This window comes from Crocuta crocuta, unplaced genomic scaffold (assembly GCF_008692635.1).
Source record: "Crocuta crocuta isolate KB4526 unplaced genomic scaffold, BGI_CrCroc_1.0 scaffold20, whole genome shotgun sequence".
In the NCBI taxonomy this organism is placed as follows: domain Eukaryota; kingdom Metazoa; phylum Chordata; class Mammalia; order Carnivora; family Hyaenidae; genus Crocuta; species Crocuta crocuta.
This window is the reverse complement of record NW_027527932.1, coordinates 2,086,831-2,112,359: the sequence shown is the minus strand read 5'-3', so window position 1 is coordinate 2,112,359 and position 25,529 is coordinate 2,086,831. Positions and strand designations below refer to the sequence as shown.

Here is a 25,529-nt window from a genome sequence, read left to right as displayed (position 1 = left end):
ATATGATGGAATATTATTTGACCATAAAAAAAAATGAAGTTTTGATACATGCTACAATGCAAATGAACTCTGGAAACGTGCTAAGTGAAAGAAGTCAGGCACAAAGACCACAGGTTGTATGTTTCCATTTTTATGAAACATCCAGAATATGCAAATCCATAGAAAGAGAGAGTAGACTAGTAGTTGCCAATGGCTTGGGAGAGAGAAATGACTGCTGTAGATAAGCACTTTCTTTCATCCAGTTTTCTTTCGGGAATTAGCGGCAAGAAATTTTCTGTGACTACACTAAAAAACATTCAACTGTACACTTAAAAGAGTGAACTTTGTTATATTAATTATATCTCAATAAAGATGCTAATTTTTAAAATTCATTTCTTATTAATATCTTCTTAGGTGATAATCATAAAAACTCTTCTTTTGAGAATAAAAATTGCATTATATGTTCCCAAGACTAACTTTCTAACCTTCATGAAGGAAGACTAAAAACATTAGGTTCTAGTTTGTTTCTTACAATGCTTAAAGCCTAGTTTTTCATTTATGTGTATTCAAAGCCATAAATGTTGAGTTTTTCATTTTCATACCTTCATTCAAGGCACATTTGTTGAGTGATAAGCCCACACACAAAAATGCAATAGTAACGGGCGCCTGGGTGGCTCAGTCAATTGAGCATCCGACTCTTGGTTTTGGCTCAGGTTGTGATCTTATAGCGGTGGGATGGAGCCCCAAATTGGGCTCTGTGCTGGGCATGGAGCCTGCTTAAGATTCTCTCTCTCTCTCTGGGGCGCCTGGGTGGCTCAGTTGGTTAAGCGTCCAACTTTGGCTTGAGTCATGATCTCACGGTTCGTGGGTTCAAGCCCCACATCGGGCTCTGTGCTGACAGCTCAGAGCCTGGGGCCTGCTTTGGATTCTGTGTCTCCCTCTCTCTCTGACCCTCCTCTGCTCACGCTGTCTCTCTCTCTCAGAAATAAATAAAACATTAAAAGTTTTAAAAAAAAGTTCTCTCTCTCTCTCTCTCTCTGTGCATCCCCCTCCCCTGACTCTCAAAATAAAAAAATAATTTAAATATGCAGTAGTAGCCTTTGTCTTCAAGGAGGTTCATAAAGGACTCAAATAACATAAAATGTGTTGAAGTAAATGTGCAAACTGCCACTTTATCTTCCTGCCTACCTTCAAGTACGTACACATACTCTACTTTTTCTCAGGTTACTTCAAATTATTATAACGATTCCTTAAATACCATCATCCTTTACAAGGGTGTTATCCCAGCAATTATACTCTGTTCTACATTATCAATTTTTCCTGTTCTACTAGATTATTCCATTCAGCATACAAACCTGCAGGTATTGCTCTCACACAATCTTTGTAACTTTCTCCTGACCTCACTTCTCTGCTCCAGCCACTACTTTTTTCTTTCTTTCCTTTTCAGCAAAACTCCTAGAAATAGCACTCCTAGAAAGAGCACTTCTCCTCTCCCGTTTTCTCGTAGACACATCCGGTTTTTCATCCTGTGTCACTGAAACTCCTCTTTGCAAAGTCATCAGTGGCTCAAACACCACACACACTCCGGGCTTTATCCGTTTTCACATGCTCCAAGTTCCTTTCACTCAAATTGTTTCTCCCCAACCTCAAAATGTTGGAAAGTCACTGGTCCCCTTCTCTTTATCTACCTTCACTCTCTATTTCATCACATGCCCTTAAATACACCCTTACACCCAAGTGTGTATCTAGAACCCGACCCTTTCCCCTGAATTCCAAACCTATATATCAACTGTCTACTGGATATTGCCAGTGAATGCCCATTAGGCATCTCAAAGTCAACATGTACGAATCAAGCTCCTGATATTGTCCCCAAAACAACTCCTCCTAAAATCTTCCACATAACTATACTCTTATAGTCACTCAGGGCAAAAACTCTAACTCCTCAGTTCCTTCACTTCCTGTACATGGTCGGTCTATCAGCAAATTCTATCAGCATCACCTGCAAACCACATCAAGAATTTGAAGACTTCTCATCCCTTTACTGATCTTCACCAAAGAGCAGTGCCTTCTAGCCTACTTCAATAACCTCCTAACTACTTTCTCCCCTTCACGCCTTTTCAGATGAGTAGATTTTAAACCCAGTCAGATCATGTGACTTCTGTGCTCAAGTCCTGCAAGGATGACCTAACTCAGTAACGTCTTTGCCATGGCACGAAGGCCCCGTGTGGTCAGGCTCACCACTGAAGCGCGGATCTCATCGTCTGGTGCTCTCCCTTCTCCCGACCCCAGCCGCACGGGCTTTGCTGTGGCTCCCTGACCACATCTGGAACATCCCACACCAGGACCTGTGGCTGCTGGACCCCCGGCCCACAATGCTTCTCCCACAGGTAACCCCTCACTGTGATCAGATCTTTATTCACAATCCACATACTCAGTGAGGCTTTCCTCGGCCCCGCATATTTCAGTATTCCCCAGGATCTATATCTTTTCCCCTAATTTACTTTTTTCTGTAGTTATCACTATAATGCATTTATATACCTTTTGTAGCATCAGTCTCCCTCATTGGAATGTAAGCTCCAGGGGTGCCGGGATTCAATTTTGTTCGCACTGTACCCGACTGCATAGATGAAAGTCAGGGTATTTTGCAAGGCACACAGTGCTAACAAACGTACTACTACTGAATGACTTATAAATCAAGGGGTGCAGATCATATTATTCAAGGAAGAGAATGGAGTTCACATTAGGAAGAAACAAGCATTTGTTCTTACATACAATTAGAATTTGTCTCTTATTGTGACAACTTCTGCCGCAACCTGTTCTCCCTTATCTTTCAAGCATCAATTCATGTTCCACCTTTTTCAGGAATTCTTCTCTGAAAGTCCTAGTACTCTGGGATTGACTTCCTTGACCATCTCCTAAACCCTAATAATCAACATTAATCAGTTACTATAAAGGCCTTATATAGTACATTAGCTATATGTGTGTGTGTCTAACCTCGCCGACTATTTCTCCAACCTTTCGTCATCTCTTTGAGAACATGACCCTCATCTTATACTTCTACCGGGAATTCATGCGACTTTGTGTGCATCTGGTCTGTTTTAGCTGGATACAGGGGAGAACAGAACATCAAGACGTTTTAAGATGTCAAGATTCACCAATGCTCAGAGCCTTGGGCATTCCCGGAGGTCTCCCAGAAGAAAAATCTCTGAATAACGGGAAGATAACAATGACAACATTGGGGCTTTAGTTCCCTCCTTCTCCGCCCCCGTCATTATTTTTTTTAATTGTGGAAGCACACATATAACAAAATTAACCATTTTAACCATTTTTAAGTATACAGGTCAGTGGCATCAAGTGTATCTGCATTGCCAGGAACAATCATCAGCATCTTTCTTATATAAGCTTTTTAAAATGTGTGTCAGGACTCGGTGAAAGATTTTTATATTCTGCCTTACATAACACAATTACACAATGGCAACCCCTCAAATTCCTAATTTGTTTCAAGTCACCCCAGAACTTTAGGGAGTACGATTACCAAAAGGATCAGTGTAAATATCATTGAAAACTAGACAGAAATGGGGAAAATACAGACAAACATCAAAAAGTATTCTGAGCAGGGGTGCCTGGATGGCTCAGTCTGTAGAGCATGCAATTCTTGATCTGGGGGTTGTGAGTTCGAGCTCTAGCTGGGTGTGGAGATTACTTAAAAATAAAATCTTAAGGGGGCACTTGGATGGCTAAGTTGGTTAAGCATCTGACCCTTGGTTTTGGCTCAGATCATGATCTTGCAATTTGTGGATTCAAGCCCCACATCCAGCTCTGTGCTGACAGTGTGGAGCCTATTTGAGATTCTCTATCTGGCTCCCTCTCTCTTTTTATCTCTTTCTGCCCTCCCTTGCTTGCAAGCTCTGTCTCTTTCTCTCAAAATAAATAAATAAACCTTTAAAGACTAAATAAAATAAAATCTCATAAAAAATTCAGAGCAAATTTGGCAAATTACTTTTAAAACTATTCAAAATAGGGGCACCTGGATGACTCAGTGAGTTAAACGTCCGACTTCAACTCAGGTCATGATCTCACGGTTCATGGGTTCGAGCCCCGCGTCGGACTCTGTGCTGACAGCTCAGAGCCTGGAGCTGCTGCAGATTCTGTGTCTCCCTCTCTCTCTGCTCCTCCTCTACTTGCACTCTATCTCACTCTCTCTCAAAAATAAATGAACATTTAAAAAAAGTTTTTTAATAAAACTATTCCAAATAAAGCTAAAGATAACTTCATGCAACAAAGTCTGTTTTCATTACTCAAAGTTTACTTTGTAACTCTATGCACTGCAAGCACTTCGCNTACAAGCAATTGCCTCATTATACGTTCCGAGTACCTGCAGGCCAGATAGACGGAGGGAGGTGCCTGCCACGCTGTAACCAAACTCTTTACATCCTCATTGCTCTGCTGGCAAGCCGTATTTTCACTTTAATCATATTTCTTTCCCTCTCCCTGTAACAGTTTTTAATTCATAAGTCATCTCTTACACACATACACATAAGTTCAGGAAAAGACCCTGGGAGACAGTACTGCCTGCCTGATACAAACGTACAGTGCAGTCCACCCCTGCCCAGCATATCAGACAACACAGCACGTCACAGCAAAGACTTGCAGTCATGCAGGCTTGGCTCCCATGCTGGTTCCTACATGCATGAACTGCACAGCTCCGCGCTTCAGCTCCAGGGAAGCGACAGCAGTGCTTACTTCACATGATGCTTGTGAAGATTCAATGCAATAAATGAATACACAGCACTAAGTTCTGTGCCTCGTGCTAGTAAAATGAGTAGGGATGAGAATTCTTCTTCTTCTTATTTTCACATAACAGAAAGAAAAACAATGGTAGCAGAAACAAAGATGAATCATCACTCCCGAAGTGGGGGGAATACATTTCAAAGTGCAACCTTTCACTAACCAGCTGCGGGTGAGGGAAAAAAAACTCTGCCGAAGAACTGAAGCTTTTATCAGCTCTCTGTATCACATGTCCTAAAGGCCGGAAATTTCTCCCTTTGTACAGAATAACCCCAGGAAAGATAAGGCCAGGAACTTATGTAGATGGGGAGCCTGAAATGTATCTAACTTATGTGATCAAGGAGCAGGAATTTGGGAGAGTCGTCTCCAAGGTTTCAGGGGCCCTGGAAGCTTGGAAAAGAGGGGTGATGAGCTCTCCAGCTATGAAGAGAGGCCAACAACATTTAAACGGTTTAAGACCTATAAGCAAGCTGTGGCCAGTAAAAGGGGACCCGTGATGGAAAGTGGTTAATAAACTATTTTTGGAAAAATCAATTCTGATGTTGGAAGTTGTTCCTTATTCTGAGCTGTGATGACCGTATTTTCCCTAAAACCTTCCTGATTTCCCTAAAACCTTCACAGAACCTTCAGAGTCAGTAGTGATTTTGGCAATGGAGAAGCGGGGCTGGGCTGCAGGCAGAGTGCTGTCGGGTGGGAAAAGCGCAGAAGCCCAAGGACAAGAGGCTGGTGAGAGGAGGAGAGAACTGAAGAGCTAGTGTGAATTACACAAAAATGTCAGAACGGGTGTAAGTTCTACCAGGGATCCGTGGGAACACTGGTGTGGCGGGGAGCGGCGGGCCTCCAGCATCTAACGTGACGGGCAGCTTCAGCGTCCTGTTCAAAAGAGATATTAAATAAAAGATGAAAGCTTGAGAACACGGGACAGTCTGATGACAATGATTACCTCGCACACCCATGACTAACTTAAGATTTTACACAACTGTACCCCTATCCACGGACCAATCCAAAGTCAGAAGAAACCAAAGCTAAGAAGGGAAGGTGTAAATTACAGTGATACTTCACTTAAACTATACAGAAATGGTGATTATCTTATCAAAAGTCTTACAGTTAAATAAATGAGAAACTCCAAATCAGGAACTAGGAAACACCTTAAATACGTCCTGTAACACACTGAGAGCGACACTGACAGAGGAGGCAGCCAAAGTCCATGTCCAGTGCAGCCTGGCTCCCTACCGTGCGAGGAGCCCATGCAGGAGCCTCATCTGTCTGGGAGAGGCGAGGGGCCCCGCTGTGTGAGCCACCCCCGTGCGCCCCCCTCACCATTCAGCACAGTGGGTGCCCTCCATCCCTGATGCCTCCTCGGGTTTCGAGGACCCTACAAAACCTCCAGCTGAATTCGTGGATGTTAACATTCCTCAAGAGTGTGGGCTCGGCTCATCCATTCCGTGTCACCTGCCTCAGATGTGGACCTTCTGCTGCGGCCACTAGTCCCGCCACCGCTCCTCTCCACACCCACAGCCACCAAGGCCACAGCCCGGCCTCCAAGACGCAGTGGAGATTTGGGCAATAGTAATAATACTGACTACTACGTTCTCATGAGACTCAGGTGAGGTCTTCTCTACAAAAGTATTAACAGTCAGAGAAAATGCCCAAATAACCCATGCCGTGGCATTAAACTCTCTCCAGCTTGGATTTTTTTTTAGTAAATCTTATGCTTGTCTATATATTGTGCTTTCAATTGCTACTTCTCTTGTGAGGACTTTGGGATAAGCTCCAAACGTGCAAGCAAAAACATCATTTGTCCTTATTTACAAATCTATCTGCCTGTAGAAGCAAATAGATGCTAATATAAGAACAGCACACCTGGAAATATTATCATGACTACGGGGTACTGCAGATGTTTAAAATGTGAAAAATAGGGGGTAAACTTCATTTAGCCGACTCACATTGTTGAGGTTAACTTCCAAAATGCATCTATGAGTTAGTTTCAAATTCCCTGCATATTTACAGCAGTATGTGGACTTGGCTCTACGCATCTCCTGCGAGGTCAGGCTCTCTCCCTGGAGTCCCACTGGCCTTCCTCACACAGGCCCGTCCTCCCGAGGGAGACACAGGACAATTCAAATGCCCGGATGCATGCACGCTGCCTCGGCTACCCTTCTCTTCCCAAGGTTGCACTGACCTATGTAATACTCTTTTTCTTCCTCTTTCTTTTCCTTACCTCCACCTCCTCTTTTGTAATTATTCTTCCTGGAAACCTCTTCAACTAAGCTGTCAGCACTTTAGCCCAGGCTGAAGTTCTACTAGATTGTTCCAGGAGCCAATTCATTTGGTAGCTGTTACCGGACAACCGAGGTTTGCGTTATAGCTGATGTGGTAAGAAACTGCCAATAAGAAAACAGATTTCTACCAGCCATTAAGTTAAATCATTATTTTAAAACTGACAAGAAAGTTAGTATTAAATTCATTACTGAAATAAGAAATCGTCAACAGAGCAAGTGCAGATGGAAATTGCAAGCGCTTCGTGTTGAGTCTATCCTTCTGGACTCTAGTCAGCCAGCTTCTTTAAAGCTGTCTTTCCTGCCCAGACACTGTCCTACGCGTCAGTTACAGTCGCTTGCTGGCTCGGTCACAAAGCTCCCTGTCATCTCTGGACAGGGTTTTGACAGCTTCCAGAACATCAGTTCTGTCACTAACACTTATTTCTCTTCAACCTACATAAGACTATATTAATTTAACCAGGCTAGAGACATTCTCTTTCTGTTAAGATCAACCTTGAGGCCAGACCTGTCCCCACTCTGAGTTTCCTGCAGGCCCTTTCCAGGGGCTCTCTCTCTACTGCCTCTCAGTTGCCTCAGTCAGTGACTCCGTCTGTGGAAGCCACACTCAAGAACACAAACATGTTCTCCTCAGTTGACAGTCCATTAACTCTGGAGGTGAATTATTTTAGAGGTGTGCTTCTGCTAAAAATTATAACTGGCACATTCAGGTCAATTATCCCGCCTCTATCTGTCCTGACGTATTTCTCTCTCAGGCAGTAAGAACTGCCACCTCTCTCAGAACACCCAGTTCTCAGAGAATATCTCAGCCAGGTGACTGCCTGGGCTGCTCAAGGGGAGCACCTATCTCCTCGAAAAATGTCCCACCTGCTCTGCTTTCATGGATTTCTCACGTACATCATAAAAACTCATACAACACTCGCAGTGCATCATGGTTATTTTCCACACGTAGGATATTAAAGGACTTCTCGTTGATTTATGTATTAATGACCTGATATGTGTTAGTATTTGATGTCTACTTTTGCTCACAAAAGTATAGGAGGAACAAGAAAGAATAAAATACAAGTGTTCAATATACCAATTACTTTCCCATGTTCTCTCCCACCATTTTCTCTTCTCATGCTTGGAGTCCAACCAAACCACATGCTCAGATTTTCTCACCGGGCTGGTGTATGAGTCACACTGCAGTAAGCTGTTTAACACAGAGACTCCTAAAACCAACACCACAGAAGACATTTGTCTCCCTCCCATCACAACCTGAAGAGGCAGACAATTTGAGGGTTGGTGGCTCTGCTCCATGAAATCATCCAGGGACCCACATGTCTTTTATACTCTTGTCCCTCTGTGTCCACGGGTGTTCCCCTGAGCCCCATTTTTAGAGCTGACTAACCTCACCATAGTCTGCAAGGAGCAAGTAGAGTAGCACATGTGACTTCTGTTCACACCCCACCGGCCACGCGTTAGGGAACGCAGTCCCTACTTGGGCAGCCACTGCACCCAGTGAAACTCGGGAATTCTTTAACTGAAGGAAGGAGAACTGAAGGAGGAAACGGATAAGGGGTGGGGGGACAATTAGCAGCAGTCGGTGCCAAATCCAGCTCAGATTTAGGCTTAGAGAATATCAGGTTCACCCAGTCTGGGCACAAAGATGACAGCGTTTCTCATGCCAGATCCTTGAGAAGCCTCTGCTACTGGTGCAAGGCTGATACTGTCAACTGGAATCTTCTGAAGTCTCAAGTGTTGTGCTAAATAATCTACATACACTAACGCATTTAACCCTCACAGCAAACAAATGAACTGGATATGTAGTCCTCATTTTAGAGATAAGAAGAATTTGATTAAAGAAATAAAGGAACTTTCGCAAGCTCAGGGAGCTAAGGGGCAGAGTTGGGAGGAGAGGGTAGCGTGAGGAGGTCACATGACTTCTCCATAACGTTGAAGTGATCTAGATGGTTCCACAAAGCCTCTGAGCTGAGAGAGAGGAGACTGAAAGCTAGGTTCCCATGAGGCGCCTCCTCCCATGAGGACGGCCAGAAGGCTGTTCAGACTGGACGAGCGTGGCGTCAGAGCCGAGCACACCAGCCATGACCTCTGCTCACCAAGGCATTAAGCAGTCTGTCCTCACCGGGCCCAGGTGCCGGGTGCAGAGGCAGCCTGCCATTTTCTGTGCCGCCCACCGGGGGGGCTTCTGCGCGTGCCGTCACCAGTGTCCACGTTTTAGGGCTTGGAAGGGCCTCCGTCCACACTGGGTCATTAGCCACATACACGCTGTGCCATGCTTTCGTCAGAAAGCGCCCAGGCGTTGGGGACACAGAGATGAGCGGAAACGAAACCGTCCCTTCTCTCCCAGGGCACAAAGTGTAGCAGGGAAAAGAGATGTTAGACGCCGTGCTCGTAACACCGGTAACAGATGCTGTGACAGGGAAAGCGCTGGCTGCTGAGGGCCACGGCCTGCCGGANGGGGGGCATTCCGCCCAGAGAAGTATCTCGGCGTAGACCGCAGCACACAAGTACTGCTACTTTAAGCCCCTTCTTGTGGTTGCAAAAAGGCGGCATAAGAGTTATAGAAAAAAGATATGAAAAAAATAGAATCAGCTTATTTTATCATTGACCTTCCTCTCAGATTCTCATTTCCGAATCCTGACTCGTTATTTTTGTTTATTTTTGAGAGAGAGAGAGAGCGAGCGAGCGCGAGCAGGGGAGGGTCAGAGAGAGAGGGAGGCACAGACTGAAACAGGCTCCAGGCTCTGAGCTGGCAGTCAGCACAGAGCCCGACGCGGGGCTCGAACCCACGAACCGCGAGATCATGACCTGAGCCCAAGTCTGACTTTGAAAAAAAAATTTTTTTTTAATGTTTTTATATACTTTTTGAGAGAGACAGGGCGTGCGCAGGGGAGGGGCAGAGAAAGGGAAGGAGGCGCAGAGTCCGAAGCAGGGGGCCCAGAGCCCGCCGGGGGGCTGGGGCGCCCCACACCGCGAGGTCGTGGCCTGAGCGGAAGTCAGCCGCTGACCCGACTGAGCCCGCGGGCGCCCCTCCTGACTCCTGGGTGAACGCGGTCGTTACCAGGCCTCTCCGTCCCTGGGCCCCGGCCTCCCTGGTGTGGCAGCCCCCCCCCATCCGTAGGGGGGACCCCAGGGACCACAGCGGAACTCTGACCCGGGAGGGTACCGTCTACACAGCGTTAGTTCCCATTCGTACCCGTGATAAAGTTCCTTCACACGCTGGGCAGAGTGAGGGGCTACCGCGGCGCTAACACACACGGGCCGCGCGTCTCCACAGCTTCGCGGAGACCTGTTCCCACCTCAGGCCTTCGCCGCCCGCGCTTCCGCATCCGGTTGTTTCCTTGCGAAACCGGAAGCTTGCCCGCGTCCTCTCCGAACGAGCCCCGCGGCTCGTCAGCGATCCTCGCGCCTCCGCCACTGCTCTGGGCCTGGGCACCGCCGCTAAGTCAATAATAATAGTAATGATAATAATAATAAAGGGGGTGCGGGGACACAGGCGCTGCGGCCCGCGGGCAACCGGGGAGCCAGGCGCAGATCGCGCGAGATTTCCTCACGCTACTCCGGCCGCGCGCGCGCAATTCCAATTCTGGAATTTAATTTAATTTGGTTTAAATTTAAATTAATTTAGTTTAATTCTGGAATGTTCCTTGCAGTATTTTCGCACCGTGGGCAACTGAAGCCACGAAAACGAAACCTCAGACGCGTGGCGCCTACTGTATTGATGCTTTTTGACTCCCCGATCCTAAAGCTTTTCCCTGGGCAACCAGTATTTATGGCAGGAACATTCTAGAATAACCAGCTGCTACGAAACGTTAGTGACGGTCACTACTACTAATGAAAGTAAAATGCCAGAATACTTGTATCATCAGCCCAACTGGCGCACCCCTGAAACTCGTACGAGCTAAGGAACCTTTGGCAAGTGTTCACAGGATCAGAAACCTACGCCATCGTGCAAGCGTGAAGGGCCGACTGAACAGCCCTGCTGTCCTTGTTCACACAAGCCACGCCTGGACTCTCAGGTAAAGAACAGGGAGGGCTGCTCTGAAGGCGTCCCTGTAGTATGAACCCCCAGATTGATTAGGTACATAATTAACTCAGCTCAGAGCAACCCCAAAAGGTCAATAACCCACTGGCATGGAATAAGAAAGTAAAGAATTAGAAGTAATGCTAGCATCTTCAGAGGGGTATGGTCTCCTTTGCTTGAGGTACCTTGCATCCAGGATTGTGTTGCTGTATAAATCTCAAATACCTCGATCATTCCCCAGATATTAATTGTGTGTGGTAAGTACTGGAAATGTCCACTAACAGGTAGGCACGGTCCTTGCCATATGCATCAACGGACACACAAATAAAGCTGTGATTACAAACTGCTATAAAGGTTATGTAGAGAAGTCACAAGAGTTCGATGAACATTTTGAGAGGAGAGTAATTTAAATTAAGGGGCCAAGAAAAGTATTGCTAAAGAAGAGATTGAAGCCCAGAATGAAGAGGAATAGGCCAGTGAAATGGCAGGAGATGAGAATGGCAGCAGACACGAATGCAGAGGAGGATGGGATTTGAGAATCAAAGCCATAGAAGTGGCAATCAATGCTCCTGTGTAAGCAGGGGCGGAAGGCTCCCTGTGGGCTGCGGGACCCCAGCTCCCCCGGCGAAGGCTTGCTACGAGCCTCCTAAGATCTCTACCTCTCAATCTGGGTCATCAGACTCTTGGTGTTAGGTTGTCTTCTGTCTTGAGGATGAAGACAGAACAGAAGTTGCACACAGTTTGAACTCTGACTACTGAAGTTGTCACTGGGTCAATCCTTGCACTTTCCAGGTAAAATTAATCATTAGATACTCTGGGCTCACACACTTTACCCACACTTTACTGCCTCACTATTGCTATGTTATATTTACATCTTTACAAGTTGCCTCTCCTTCTAGCTTGTGAGGTTATAGTGCACAGAAATGTACTTTTATTTATAGTACTAAAATCTAGCACACTGCCTGGAAAAAAGTAACTCCTCTATATATGTATGTTAAATAAAGACATGAAAAACATAGGTCAATTGAGCAATCCATCATTAGGTTCTGGAGAATTCTGTTGTAATTGAAGGAGATATGGGTTTACATACATTACGTATTTTTATGTAGAAGTGTCTAAAGATAGTAATTGATGAGAAATAGCTTCTTTCTTTTATTGCATGATTCTCAAAATCTTAGTGAAAGCAAAGAAGTGGAAAAATATGCTGACCCAGACATTAAGTATGTGACTATTTATTTTCTTATGAAAATGTCAATGCATCATGAAGGCTAGTTAGATGAAGATACAAAGCCTTCTACATCAGTACTTGACTTCAAAAATGAATGCATTCATCGTCAAAAAAAACCGAGTCAGCACTGGGTTATTTTGTGTTCTCACTGAAAATGTGATGTTTTCAACTAAAAAAGACATATTCCAAACTAATGCTATATGAATGCAATTAGTCTCAAAATGTCCTATTTGGAATCGCTACATCTTGCACAATAATGCCAAGCACCCGAAGTTGCTGAGAATCTTTCACCACTGACAATGGCTAGGTATCAAGTATAATAGGACCAGACGCAGCAAACAAATTAAAATGTGTGTCTTTGTCAAATGACACTGTTTCGAGGAGTGTAAGTGACATGGCAATTAATGTCTGTGAACAGCTGGTTTTAAAGATTAAAGAAAGTGATTATTTTGCCCTGGCAGTGGACAGATCCACCTAAATGTGCTGAGATGTTGGCATTTTAAGATATATTTCTGTGAAATACTATGGATAAGTTCATGCTGTTCAGAAAAATTTAACCCAATCTTACAACAGGAGAAGACCATTTTGAAGTATTTCAAGGGCAAACCAGAATTTCAGTATATGAGCCAGGAATTTTATGTTGCTGTTTCTATGATCAGAGCTGAATCACAGACTTATCAAAGCAGGAAATGATTTAATTACAAAGAATGATTCAGATTCTTCCTGGATATGCTGCCTCTTTTATTTCTGTAATTTGGTCTTTAAAAAAATTTTTTTAATATTATTTATTTTTAAGAGAGAGAGAGAGAGAGAAAGGGAGAGACAGAGCATGAGCAGAGGAGGGGCAAAGAGAGACGGAGACACAGAATTTGAAACAGGCTCCAGGCTCTGAGCTGTTAACACAGAGCCTGATGCAGGGCTCAAAATCATGAACCGCGAGATCATGACCTGAACAAAGTTGGATGCTTAACCGACTGAGCCACCCAGGCGCCCCATATTGGTCTTTTAAAAAGAAGGGCGAAGGGAGAACATGTTTCCATGTACTTGGAGGACTGTCATCAGTTTTACCAGGAATGTTCCTCAAAATGGCTATATAATCAGGAAGTCCCAAGGCCATGAAAACAAAGTATTTACAAAGCCCAAGCACCAATGTCCCCACTGGCTGACTGGCATGGTGAACACTAATTACCAAACCCAACACAGTAAAGTCTTGATGTCCACAAGGCATGTTTCCTGTGATCTTCCAGACTTTAAGACTATTCAGTAATAGTAACACATAACTGGGAATACACTGTGTTTTGAAGGATATTTTCACAAAGTAACAACACTCTTATTACTCCAGGAGAGTCATTCCTTGGATGAGGCCAATTCATTCACGCAGCAAATGTTCATCGAGGTCTTTCATAGCTTGGAAGCCTCCAAATAAGTTTCACAATGTTCTTGCCTTCCATTTGCACTTCAGCAAATCTACAAGTTTAGGAGTTACTTGCACATGATCCATATAAAAATGTTAAATCTGCCAGGGCAAATATTATAATTTATTTAATATACACAACATTCTTAGAAGATTTTTTTTAAAGGTGTGATAACATACTGTAAACTTTCGTGAATTGTATTCCTTATTTGGGAAAAGATAACAAATACATTGCCCTGGGGCCTGGGCACAATCAAGACCAAATCTCAGACAGTGCATCTCCCCTTAAGTCCCTTTCTTACTAGGACAGCTGCTTTTATTTAGTTTTTAAAACAGATAAACTTTGCTTCTTCTCTTTCTAGAGACATCTTTATCCAAGTATTTCAGAAGTCCAATAATAAATCCAAAAGCTTTCTTCAACACATTCCACAGGAGACTTAGGCTCCTTATGGAAGGAAGTTTTCTGGTATTTATGCAGTTATATCAGATTTTGTAAGGTACACTGGTCAATTAGGCCCCACCCTGACCCTTGTTACATAGGAGATTCATAAAATATGCGAGGAAGTAATAAGTCATATTAAGTATTATGACGTGTTTTTTAATGTTTATTTATTTATTTTGAGAGAGAGAGAGAACATGAGCAATGGAGGGGCAGAAAGAGAAGAAGAAAATCCCAAGCAGGCTCCACACCATCAGCACAGAGCCCAATGCGACGCTCGAACTTATGAACCATGATTTCATGACCTGAGCTGAAACCAAGTCTGCATCTTAACCGACTGAGCCACCCAGGGGGTCCTGACCTATTTTTTTTTTCTTTAATGTATTTCTGTGAAATGAAGTTAAGAAATTAAGTCTTTAAGACAAAGTCATGACCTGGATCCTGAGGAAAGGATATAATACCTTGAACAAAAGTAGGAACAAGCACCTCTTTATTGTAAGGCTCGCCGGGAAAGGAGAAGCTGTGTCTGAGAAGTGGCATGAATAGGTACAGAGAAAAAAGATGGTTCCTGCCCCTTAATGTTAAGGAAAGGAATTTAGATCTGATCAGGCAGGTACACTCTTTTTTTTTTTTTTTTTAAGTTTATTTATTGTGAGAGAGAGTGCACACGTATGTGCACATAAGTGGAGGAGAGTCAGAGAGAGCCCGAAAGAGAGAATCCCATGCAGGGGATGCTCGACACAGGGCTCCATCCCATGAAACCAACCATGAGATCATGACCTGAGCCGAAATCAAGAGTCAGATGCTTAAGCAACTGAGCCACCCAGGTGCCCCCAGGCAGGTACGCTCTTAAGTAGAAGAATAATGGACTAATAATTACCTGGGGAAATGGCAGAAAATAAAACTGGTAGAAAATAAATCAGAAAGAAACTCAGCTACCATATTTTCTCAATAATTCAAATTATTGACTAATTATATTCAGAGATGAGGGACAGGATGCGGTCAAGCTGTAGAAGCCATGAGAAAGAACCCAATCCAAGAGGCCCTGTAGATAGTGAATGTTAATGACCAGAGACTGATCACACAGGAAACTGAGGCAGAGGCTAGCATCAAAATAGCTCCAAAGTGGTGAGCTAGGCAACCTCTAATTGTGAAATGCTATTTAATTAATACAGTCAACATATATTAATTGAGCAGCTATTTATATGATAGGCACTATTCTGGGCACCTGGGAACCAAACAGATAAAACTCTTTGTCCTTATGGAGTTTACATTCCACTGAGGTAAATACAAGAAGCTGTGAAATTAGATACAAAAGGAGGTTAAACCAGATCATCTCTAAGGTCCATTCCAACTCTTACTGTTGTGATTCCAAGAAAAGATGGAAGAGGACCTCACATTTTTTAGAAACATATAGATTATCAAACTTCCTTCATTCTAAAAGTACTTACTGGGCACAAACTATATACAAGGCATTGTCCAAAGCCCTGAAAATACAAGACAGCTCCTTGTCTGGTTGGGCCCGCATTCTAAAGGGAATACATGCAAAAACGTCACTGAAGGGCTTAAACTGAGATTGATCTGATCCAATTTATGTTTTAAGAAGGTCACTTGGCTGTCCTAGAGAAAATGAGTTGAAGGGGATCAGAGGCTGAAGAGGAAAGATTCCTTCAAAGGCAGTGGGAAGATGAAGGTGGCCTCATCTGGACACGTACAAGGGTTAATGTTAACACATCTTAAGACGGCTCCTGATTGGACGGCATATGTGGGGAGGATAGTGGCACCATGGATACTGCTGCGTTTCTGGTTCAAGTAATCAGAAGTCTGTGTGTGATGCCTTTTACTGTGACGTGGAAAACTGGTGGGAGGAAAAGAAGTTTAAGGGAAAAACCAAAGCTCTTAAGGAAAACTTTCTTATTAGGGTGGAGGATATGAGTAAGAAAAGGTATCGCAAGTGTCTAGTATTAGAACTGCATCAGAGTTTCCAGATGTATGGAATACACCGCCGTAGGGTGGCTACGAATATTTAGGGCTTTGATCTATTGGCTTTTTTTGCATCCAAGTGCAAGGATTAGGGGTTTGAGTGGGCAGGGAGAGAGCAAAGCTTGCAGAATGAAGCTGAGTAGATCCTTTGATATACATGCCAGAAAAAAACATTACAAAATATTTACCCATCATCAAGTAGCTTATTAGCACTGTTACACCACATATCACTGACAGTGAAGAGTCTAGGCAGGGATATTCTTTACCATCTTAGTGCCACAGGCAAGACTCAAAGGCAAACAGAAATGCTTTGGGGGAAAAAATTAAATGACTTCCCTGTAGTAAGTGAGGCTGAATGGCAAAGTCAACATCCTGTCCCATAGCTTGGGTAATAGAAAACTTTTATTTACAATGCTGATCTCTGTTATTGCATTAACTGGTATCTAAAAGTCACCATTTCTGCCTTAATCCTCATTTAGAAACATCCAGTAGTGAAATGCATTGGTGGTACCCAGAAGCAGCTAATCAATAGTGCAAGGATTCTTTCTGACATGGAAAATCAGAACTTGGCAGGTAAATGGACTTCCTGTCCTGGCTCTCAAATCAATAGGTCAATTGGTTCTGGCCGCAAGTATTCAATATATATTTAACATAAAAATAATAGACTCTTTTGACCTAGTTCTATGAATCGCTATAAGTTATTGGGAAAAGACTTAAAAATAATTGATGGGATAATTCAATAGTGAAAAGGCAGGGAATCACTCTAGTACAGGATTGTAGTGACATCTCCGGTTCATTTTTTTTCTCTAAGTCTTATAGATTCTACCTCTATAAGAGTTCTCAGATCTTTCCCCTCCTTTCTTCTTACCCACCCTCATGATCTCACCCTCCAATGCTATTTAATTAATATAGTAAACATATATTAATTGAGCAGCTATTTATATGGCAGACACTACTCTGGGTACTTGGGAACCAAACAGACAAAACTCCTTGTCCTTAAGGGGTTTACATTCTCCAGAGGTAAACACCCAAACAAGAAACATGATGTGTAAACAAATTACATCGTATATGGTAGCAGGTGGTAAATGCTATGAAAAACAAAAAGACAAGGCAAAGTACGGTAAGGAGGAATCCGCATGGTGCTAAGAGAGGCAGATCTGGTCAGGAAGTCCTCACGGAAAAGTGAAGTCTGAGCAGAGATTTGCCTGGTGAAGGAGGAAGAGCTGGTGAGGCAAGATCTGTGGGGAAAGTGCTCCAGGCAGAGGCAACGGCCAGAGTAAGAGCCCCAGGCCAGGGCCCCAAGAAGCCCTACTTACCTGCAAGGGGTGAGGCGAGTTGTAGAGGTGAGACTGGGTGCTTTTCCCTTCTCCTCAGCAGGACTCCCGTCAGAAGTGTAAGCGTCACCTCAGACTTCTCCTCCCACGGCCGTCAGCCCCATCATGTGTCATGTGGCTGTTCCCTCATAAATTCCCTTCCAGCGCCTCTCCTGACTTATTTCACAGTCATCGGTCCTCACAGAGGTGCCGAGGTAGGCCTTACCCCTCTTGCAGTCCACCGGCTTTCAAACTGCGTACCTGTGAATTCCAGGAATGCCTCACAAGTAACCCAGGTTAGTCCTCTTAGGGAGCGGGGGAGGACCCACTTTTCTCACTGATGATAAAGATATATCCAGAATGTTTTCTAAAATGTTAATTGGGATTCTCTCTGGTGATAGGGTTTCAAACGATCTTTACCTTTCTTTTTTCTTAGAGAGAGCGAGCACGGTCAGGTGGGGAGGGACAGAGGGAGAGAGCGAGAATCCCAAGCAGGCTCCAAGTTCAGTGCAGAGCCCAGTTTGAGGCTCGATCCCATGACCCTGAAATCATGACCTGAGCCAAAATCAAGAGTGGAATGCTCAACCAACTGAGGCACCCAGGTGCCCCTGATATTCACTTCTTTTTAGAGCTTTTTGTATTGCTTACTTTATCTTTGGGAAAGGATATACATATTACATTTATAATAATATTATAATTATAATAAATAATATAAAAATTTTTAATAAAAATGTTAATCATAAACCCCTGTGGGGATTATCTTATTTATTGACATGGGGAAATACATTGTTGAGTATTTATTGCTGATACTGTAAAAAAGAGAGAATATTTGGTATCTTGGTAAACCAAGAAATAGACTATTAACTATAGAGAACAATATGATAGTTACCAGAGGAGAAGTGGGTGAGAGAATGGATTAAATTGGCGATAGGGATTAAGGATTGCACTTGTGACGAGCCCTGGGTGTTCCATGGAAGTCCCGAATAACTATATTGTACACCCGAAACTAATAGTACACTGTATGTTAACTAACTGGGATTTTCTTGTTTTTAATTTTTGAAACGTTCATTTGTTTTTGAGAGAGAGAGGCAGAGAGCAAGTAGGGAAGGGGTGGAGAGAGAGGGATTCTGTGCTCTGAGAGAGGGCTCCAGGCTCTGAGCTGTCAGCACAGAGCCCGTTGTGGGGCTCGAACTCACAAACCGCGAGATCACGACCTGAGCCGAAGTCCAGTGCTCAACCAACTGAGCCACCCAGGTGCCCCAACTAAACCGGAATTTAAATGCAAAACAAAATAAAATAAATGGATACTGTGTCTTTGTCTCTACAGAATGGAGACTATGAGATACAGGCCAGCACATTAGTGACGGTTTTCTCTGGACACTGTGATGACAGGTGACTTTCCCTTTGTGTTTCTATACTGGTACATGTTTTCTGCATTGAATAAATATATATTACATTTATAATTTTTTTTAAATATTTTTATTTATTTCTAGGAGAGAGAGAGACAGCATGAGCAGGGGAGGGTCAGAGAGAGAGGGAGTCACAGACTGAAACAGGCTCCAGGCTCTGAGCTGGCAGCCAGCACAGAGCCCGACGCGGGGCCCGAACCCACGAACCGCGAGACCATGACCCAAGCGAAAGTACGTTCAACCAACCAAACCACCCAGGCGCCCCCATTTATAATTTTTTTTTTAATGGCAATGTTGTTTTTAAACATTCCATACATTTTTTTAATGTTTCATTTCTTTCTGAGAGAGAGAAACAGTGTGAGCTGGGGAGGGGCAGAGAGAGAGAGGGAGACACAGAATCCGAAGCAGCTCCAGGCTCTGAGCTGTCAGCACAGAGCCCGACGCGGGGCTCGAACCCACGGACCACGAGATCATGATCTGAGCTGAAGTCGGACGCTTAAACGACTGAGCCACCCAGGCGCCCCCATACATTTTAGAAAAACTAGTACCAAGAAATTTAATCGTATATCATATTTACATTGAAACGACTTTTGTTAATGCTAATTAAATCTCTTATCCATTTTCACCTGTTGTGTGTGCTACTACCCAACTGACTTACTGCCTCCTCTAGAAACCCAGGAAAAGAAGACGGTGTTCATGCATGTGTCTCTCCGTGCAGCCCTAAGGTAAGAGAAAATGACAGACAAAGTGGCTTTTGAGAGACTGCGTAGGAAGAGCCCGCCATTCTTCTAAACAGCAGCTGGACAAGGGCTGGGACTCTAGACGCCAACCTGGGAATTCTCGTCACATTTGTCCCCAGTTCTCACAACAATAAGATTGTGTATTTGTCTCAGTTGTTTACTCCCTGTCCTTTACCTTGTATTTCTCAGACCTGAAAGCCCGTTTTTCTTCATATTGAAATATGGGCATTATCATCTCAGTCTCTCCCCTTCGGAACTGCATTCTCTTGCTCACATTCTATTCAAAAATGGTTAACTTACAGACCTTAGGTTAGCTACACTTGTTCCTAGAAATCCTGACCAGAAAAGCTCTCCTCAGTGAGCCCTCAATGTCTTTATTTTATATATTTTATGTCTAAGCCATCTTCCCAGTCAATGAACCTCCCTAAAAGATTAATGTAGTTTGAACTTTTATAGAGGAATATCATTTGCGCGCTGTCATATTTAGCACAAATGGTGCTTCAGTCACAGCTCAGTAATATTCCAGCATATTATTTCCATGGCATTTGAGAGTTTAAAGAATTATTGAAGGGCACGCTGTACTCATTTGGTAATAAGGCAGAGAGCACTGCCGTCTACATATGATTTCAACAAATGGAATCACCACTAATTTCATTGCACGAAGCCAAATAGTTGTGATAATAATCCAGGTAAAATATCCCACTGGAGGAAATAGAGGAGATAAAGTCTTTTATAAGACCTCCAAGAAGCATTGAAGAGGAAGTCCTGGGAGTTGAGGGCAAAATGTTGAGAAATCATCTTCCCCCACTGAATGCGTACCTTTGACGCCGTGGTTTTATTGGCCGTGGGTGTGAGGCCACGGCCTTCGCTGACCATCAGTTTTCTGCAGAAGCTGCCACAGGCAATATGCACCGTGATGAGAAGGTGGAGCCATTGAAGGGGAATGAAGAAGGGGTTAATGTCATTTACGGGGAAAACACAACCCACCAAACCTCAGGCATTTGGTGAGAAAATTCCCTGATTTTTGGAGCTTTGCAAAGCACATAAGTAAGACTAGTTTGATCTTTCTTTTTTTAATATTTGAATTGACAGGTAAGTTTTAAGGAAAGGTCTTGCTCCCTGTCAGGCGTCAGCAAAGAATAGTTTGATGGTTTCTAGATCTATGCTAAATCAGAAGGAGAGAGAGAATCCCGCTGTCGAGAAAGATCCTTTTCATCTATACTATTCCAACCCTATTTCATGTATTGACCTTTATTTACTGAATTATCCTTTCCAAGCAATGACTCCCAAGTATTTAAATCTCCAAGCTATGAGAATCCTGAGATCAGAGACGGACCTCATCTTCCATCCCCATATCAAGAAAGGGATAATCTTGCCATTTGGAGAACTGGCTTATTCACAACACATTACAGTTTCTTCTGCCTATTAAAAGCTATTCTTGGGACCCTGGATGGTTCAGTCAGTGAAGCGTCTGACTTGAGCTCAGGTCATGATCTTGCAGTTCCATTCATGAGTTCGAGCCCTGCATTGGCTCTATGTTGACAGCTCAGAGCTTAGAGCCTGTCTCTGCCCCTCCCCTGCTCACTCTCTCTCTCTCTCTCTCTCTCTCAAAAATAAACATTTTTTAAAAAGTTATTCTCTGCAATTAGCATTAACTTAATGAGACATTTTGAGAATACTGTTATTTGTATTAGTTCAAAAAAATTCAGCCCTCAAGTTAGACAAAAAGTTGCCACTTGCCATGTTTTTAAGGAGTTTAATCCTTTTAGGAAAATGTGCTTGGACTACACTGAAGGCAGCATCTAGCTGTTATTTATTAAGGAAATGTGAAATTATTTCAGCAGCCTTTTGGTATTTCTCAACCATTGGGAGTTAGACTATCTATAAACTGGATAAAAACCATAAAAGGTATACAATGCCAATAAATGGTTCATCCAAATACAGTTAGAGTGACTGCATATATGCCAGAATTTTTAAAAGTATAAAAAGAGGGTTTTTACAAATTTCCTTATAAAACAGAGATTGTAGGGCACCTAATAGCTCAGTCCTTAACCATCTGACTTCGGCTCAGGTCATGATTTCACAGTTCATGAGTTCGAGTCCCACATTGGATGAGCTTGAGCATTACTTCGGGTGAACACGAGCCTCACTTAGGGTGAGCCCCACTTCTCTCTCTCTCTCTCTCTGCCCCTCGCTCACTGGTGCCATCTCTCTTTCTCTCTTTCTCAGAAAACAAAAACAGAGATTGTATCACATAGCGTTTGGTATCTTGTATATAATATCAGGATTTGTTTCCAAGTATCTTACTCCTCTCCAGGTATCCTGTGTTGGTGACAACACACCCACACACTCCATTTCCCTGGCTAGGTCACTGTTTGGAAGCGGCCATGGACCTTACCCACATCCAGGAAACATGAAATTCAGCAGGTTGGCTCAGAGCTGTTCTTTCTCCTACGAGATGTGAATGGTAACCGTACACTGTATTGCGAGTTGTTGCAAGTCACTTTACGGCCACTAGAGGGCACCAGACTTGGAATAAAGATCACCTGTTAGAAGGTAAAGGGGAAAGAAGGGGAAAACTGGCCCTTAATGACATTATTAAGCTCCAAATGAAGTCCCAAAGCCTGGCTAACCCTTTTTCAGTGACGAAAAAAATCAACCTCTTAATTTTAAGGTGATTCGAGACAAGTTTTCAGTTATTTGCAACAATAAAAAAGTACTGAAAAAATTGAATTATATTTATTAAAAATCTAAATCAAAAAGCACCATGTCAAAAACTAAATAAAGCATTTTGGTCTATAACTTTATACAATATTCACCACGAGGCCACCCAGGAGCTGTGATAAATGAGTAAGAGTGATCAGTTAGAATAAGACACCATACCAGCTCTCCGCCCCTGCCTCCAAAAAACGCCTTTTATTTTATTTTCCTTTTTTATTTTTGTTTTTGTCTCTGAATAAAACTGGAATTGAGGATTAGATACGATTTTCTTTTTCATTCAAGGCCCAGATGGCAGAAGAATGCAAAACCTTAATTTCTGGTCTCTTGGTAGAAATTTTAGGACCGTCAGCTCTTAAGATGTTAAGTAATTCAGTCAAGTGACTATAGGCACTCTGTTCGGGAATTGTGCCGTCTTCAGTTTTGTTGTTTTGTTTTGTTTTGTTTTGTTTTGTTTTGTTTTGTTTTGTTTTGAATAACTGTAACATACCTTAATATTCATAGCCCCTCCTCCGAGAAGCCCCACAGGGTGTCCCTTGTGCCTGACAACATGGATTGTTTACAGGCCGAGGATCTGCAAGGAGCAGATCTGAGCAGCTGGAGCGTCTGAGGACGCGGAGGTGATGGGGCTCAGTGAGCACGTGGGACGCGCCTTGGGCTGCTGCCCTGAGGGAGGGAGACAGTGACATGTAACAGTCAGACCGGGACCAAACGGAGCTGAGGTTGCCCACGGTCCGCTGCAGAGGGCCGAGTCTTATGGGGGGGAGGAGTGCGGTGCAGGTGGGACTGCCTCCTCCCCTCACCCCCACCCCCAGCCGGAGTCATCTTCATGACTATGAATCTGGTGGCTTTTACTCCAGGATTAGATTATATTACACAGGTGACTGTAAGAAAAGAGGATTATCAAGATGTACATAACTTAATGGCCCAAAACCTTTAAAAGTTTGGAGTTTTCTCCAGCTGGCAGAAGAGGAAATCAGAGATTTGGGGCATGAGAATGGTTCAGTTCACTATTGCTGGCCTGAAGATGGAGGGGCAGTATGCGTGGGACCTAGTTGCTAAAAGCAGGTTCCAGGTGACATCCAGCAAGTGGGCAGAAATCTTTTTTTTTTTTAATGTTTATTTATTTTTGAGAGAGAGAGAGAGAGACGTGAGCAGGAGAGGGGCAGAGAGAGAGGGAGACAAAGAATCTGAAGCAGCTCCAGGCTCTGAGCTGTCAGCACAGAGCCCGACGCAGGGCTAGACCCCACGAACCATGAGATCATGACCTGAGCCAAAGTTAGATGCTTAACCGAATGAGCCACCCAGGCACCCCAGGTAGGCAGAAATCTTAGCCCTACAACTGCAAATATCTGGATTCTGCCAACAGGAAGCATGAGCTTACAAGTTTATTTTTTCAGGGCGCCTGGGTGGCTCACTTGATTACCCATCAGACTTTGGCTCAGGTCATGATCTCATGGTTTGTGGGTTCGAACCTGCTTCGGATTCTGTGTCGCCCTTTCTCTCTGCTTCTACCCTACTCGTGCTCTGTCAAAAATAAATAAATACACATTAAAAAACAAAAAAGTTGATTTTTTCCCCAGAGTCTCCAGGCAAGAAATCAGTCCAGCTGATACTTTGATTTTGGCCTTGAGTTCATCTCACACAAAGAACCCAGCTCCACTGTGTTGGACTTCTGACCTATAAAACTGTGGGTTAATTGGGGCGCCTGGGTGGCTCAGTAGGTTAAGCGTCTGACTTTGGCTCAGGTCATGATCCAGCAGTTCACAGGTTCAAGCTCCATATTGGGCTCCACGCTGACAGCTCAGAGCCTGGAGGTGCTTCAGATTGTGTCTCCCTGTCTCTCTGCACCTCCTCCCCACTCACACTCTGTCTCTCTCTCTCAAAAATAAATAAACATTAAAAAAAAATTTTAACTGTGGTTTAATAAATCAGTGCTTTTTGAAGCACATTTTGAAATTTGTGATAGTTTGTTACACAGTAATAGATAACAAATACATTTGTCAAATCAACTGGTAAACAGAGAAAATTATTTTGGCAGGAACAGTGAAGAAAAACATGTAAGGAGGTGGAGCTGAATGGAGGAATCCTACTGAAGAGAAGGCTATTCACATACTAAGAGCAAGTGGCAAACAGTAACTGAGTTTCAGATAAGACAGATTATCATCACAGAAGATGTATGAAAGTCACATAGGAATGGACATAGTCTTTATAAGTTCTAAAACCCAGGCCTGCTGGAACGCTGGTAACAATATTCGGCAATGAATAACTGTAATGTATAATTACATTTATAACTAAGCTAAGTGAGTGTGAGTTTATAGGCTCTTATATGACTATGATACATATTTCCATGGGACAAGTATGTAAGGAGAACCTTGTGACTTAGTGCCAGAGCCCAGCAGAGTCCTGGCTCAGCAAATGGTTCAATACGTGTGGGTGAAGAAATGTGAAGTTGGAGGATAAGCTAGGTTTTATATTTCCCGGTTTTCACACTAACCTGTATACCAGCTGTTTAATATTTTTAAATTTTCATTGAGTGATTTTGAACTATTTTAACAACTAGTGTATTGACAGATTAAATGACAGAAGTAGCTCTGTCATTTAGTAAGAGTTGTGTCTGGTTAGGTACAATTTAACACATGTGAATATTGAAGTCCTTATATTAAAGAGTAATGTGATTTTTTTTTAAAAGGGGTCAGGGTTCCTGGCTGACTCAGTCTGTAGAGCATGTGACTCTTAATCTCAGACTCATGAATTCAAACCCCATGTTGGGAAGGAAGGAAGGAAGGAAGGAAGAAAGAGAAAAGAAGGAAAGAAAGAAAGAAAGAAAAAGGGAAGGGACAGAAGGGAAGGAGGGAGGAGGGGGGAGGGGGAGGGGGGAGGGAAGGAGAGGAGGAAAAAAGGAAAGAAAGAAAGACGTGAAGCTGTCACTTACAAAAGGTGTTGTTTTAATAAACTATGTTCTAAACCAGGTTTGAGTCACAGCAAAATGAAGCAGAAGGTCCTCGCTTCCCTGATACACACATAGCCTCTCCCCCCATCACCACCCCGCACGGTCGAGTGACGCGTGTGTTACGATGGGTGAATCTACACTGACACATCCTCACCACCCAGAGATCGTAGTCATACTAGGGTTCATCTCTCTGGTATTGCACCTTTTATGGGTTTGGACAAATGCAGTTTCACTGTCCTGAAAACCCTGTGTTCTGCTT

General features: G+C 43.4%; 1 protein-coding gene and 1 long non-coding RNA gene across 3 annotated transcripts in view; one reads left to right on the top strand and one right to left on the bottom strand.

Moving 5' to 3' along the window:
• The window catches only part of LOC144221326 (uncharacterized), a 76,097-nt gene extending 65,841 nt beyond the window's left edge, over window positions 1-10,256 (bottom strand). Inside the window, exons 1-2 of the mRNA XM_077751800.1 lie at window positions 10,246-10,256; window positions 5,564-5,640 (exon numbers count right to left, since the gene is read on the bottom strand). The gene's annotated coding sequence lies outside the window, so the exon portion shown is untranslated. The remainder of the gene's footprint in view (window positions 1-5,563; window positions 5,641-10,245) is intronic.
• A 461-nt stretch (window positions 10,257-10,717) lies between these two features.
• On the top strand, window positions 10,718-24,744 carry LOC144221364 (uncharacterized). 2 transcript variants are annotated; one of them, XR_013332043.1, is made up of 8 exons: window positions 10,718-11,068; window positions 16,617-16,710; window positions 17,512-17,746; window positions 18,778-18,842; window positions 18,944-19,090; window positions 19,530-19,584; window positions 21,967-22,155; window positions 24,359-24,744. It is a non-coding gene; the product is annotated as an uncharacterized LOC144221364 (long non-coding RNA). The 2 variants fall into 2 exon arrangements; XR_013332044.1 differs by lacking the exon at window positions 18,944-19,090.
• Window positions 24,745-25,529: the final 785 nt, after the last annotated feature.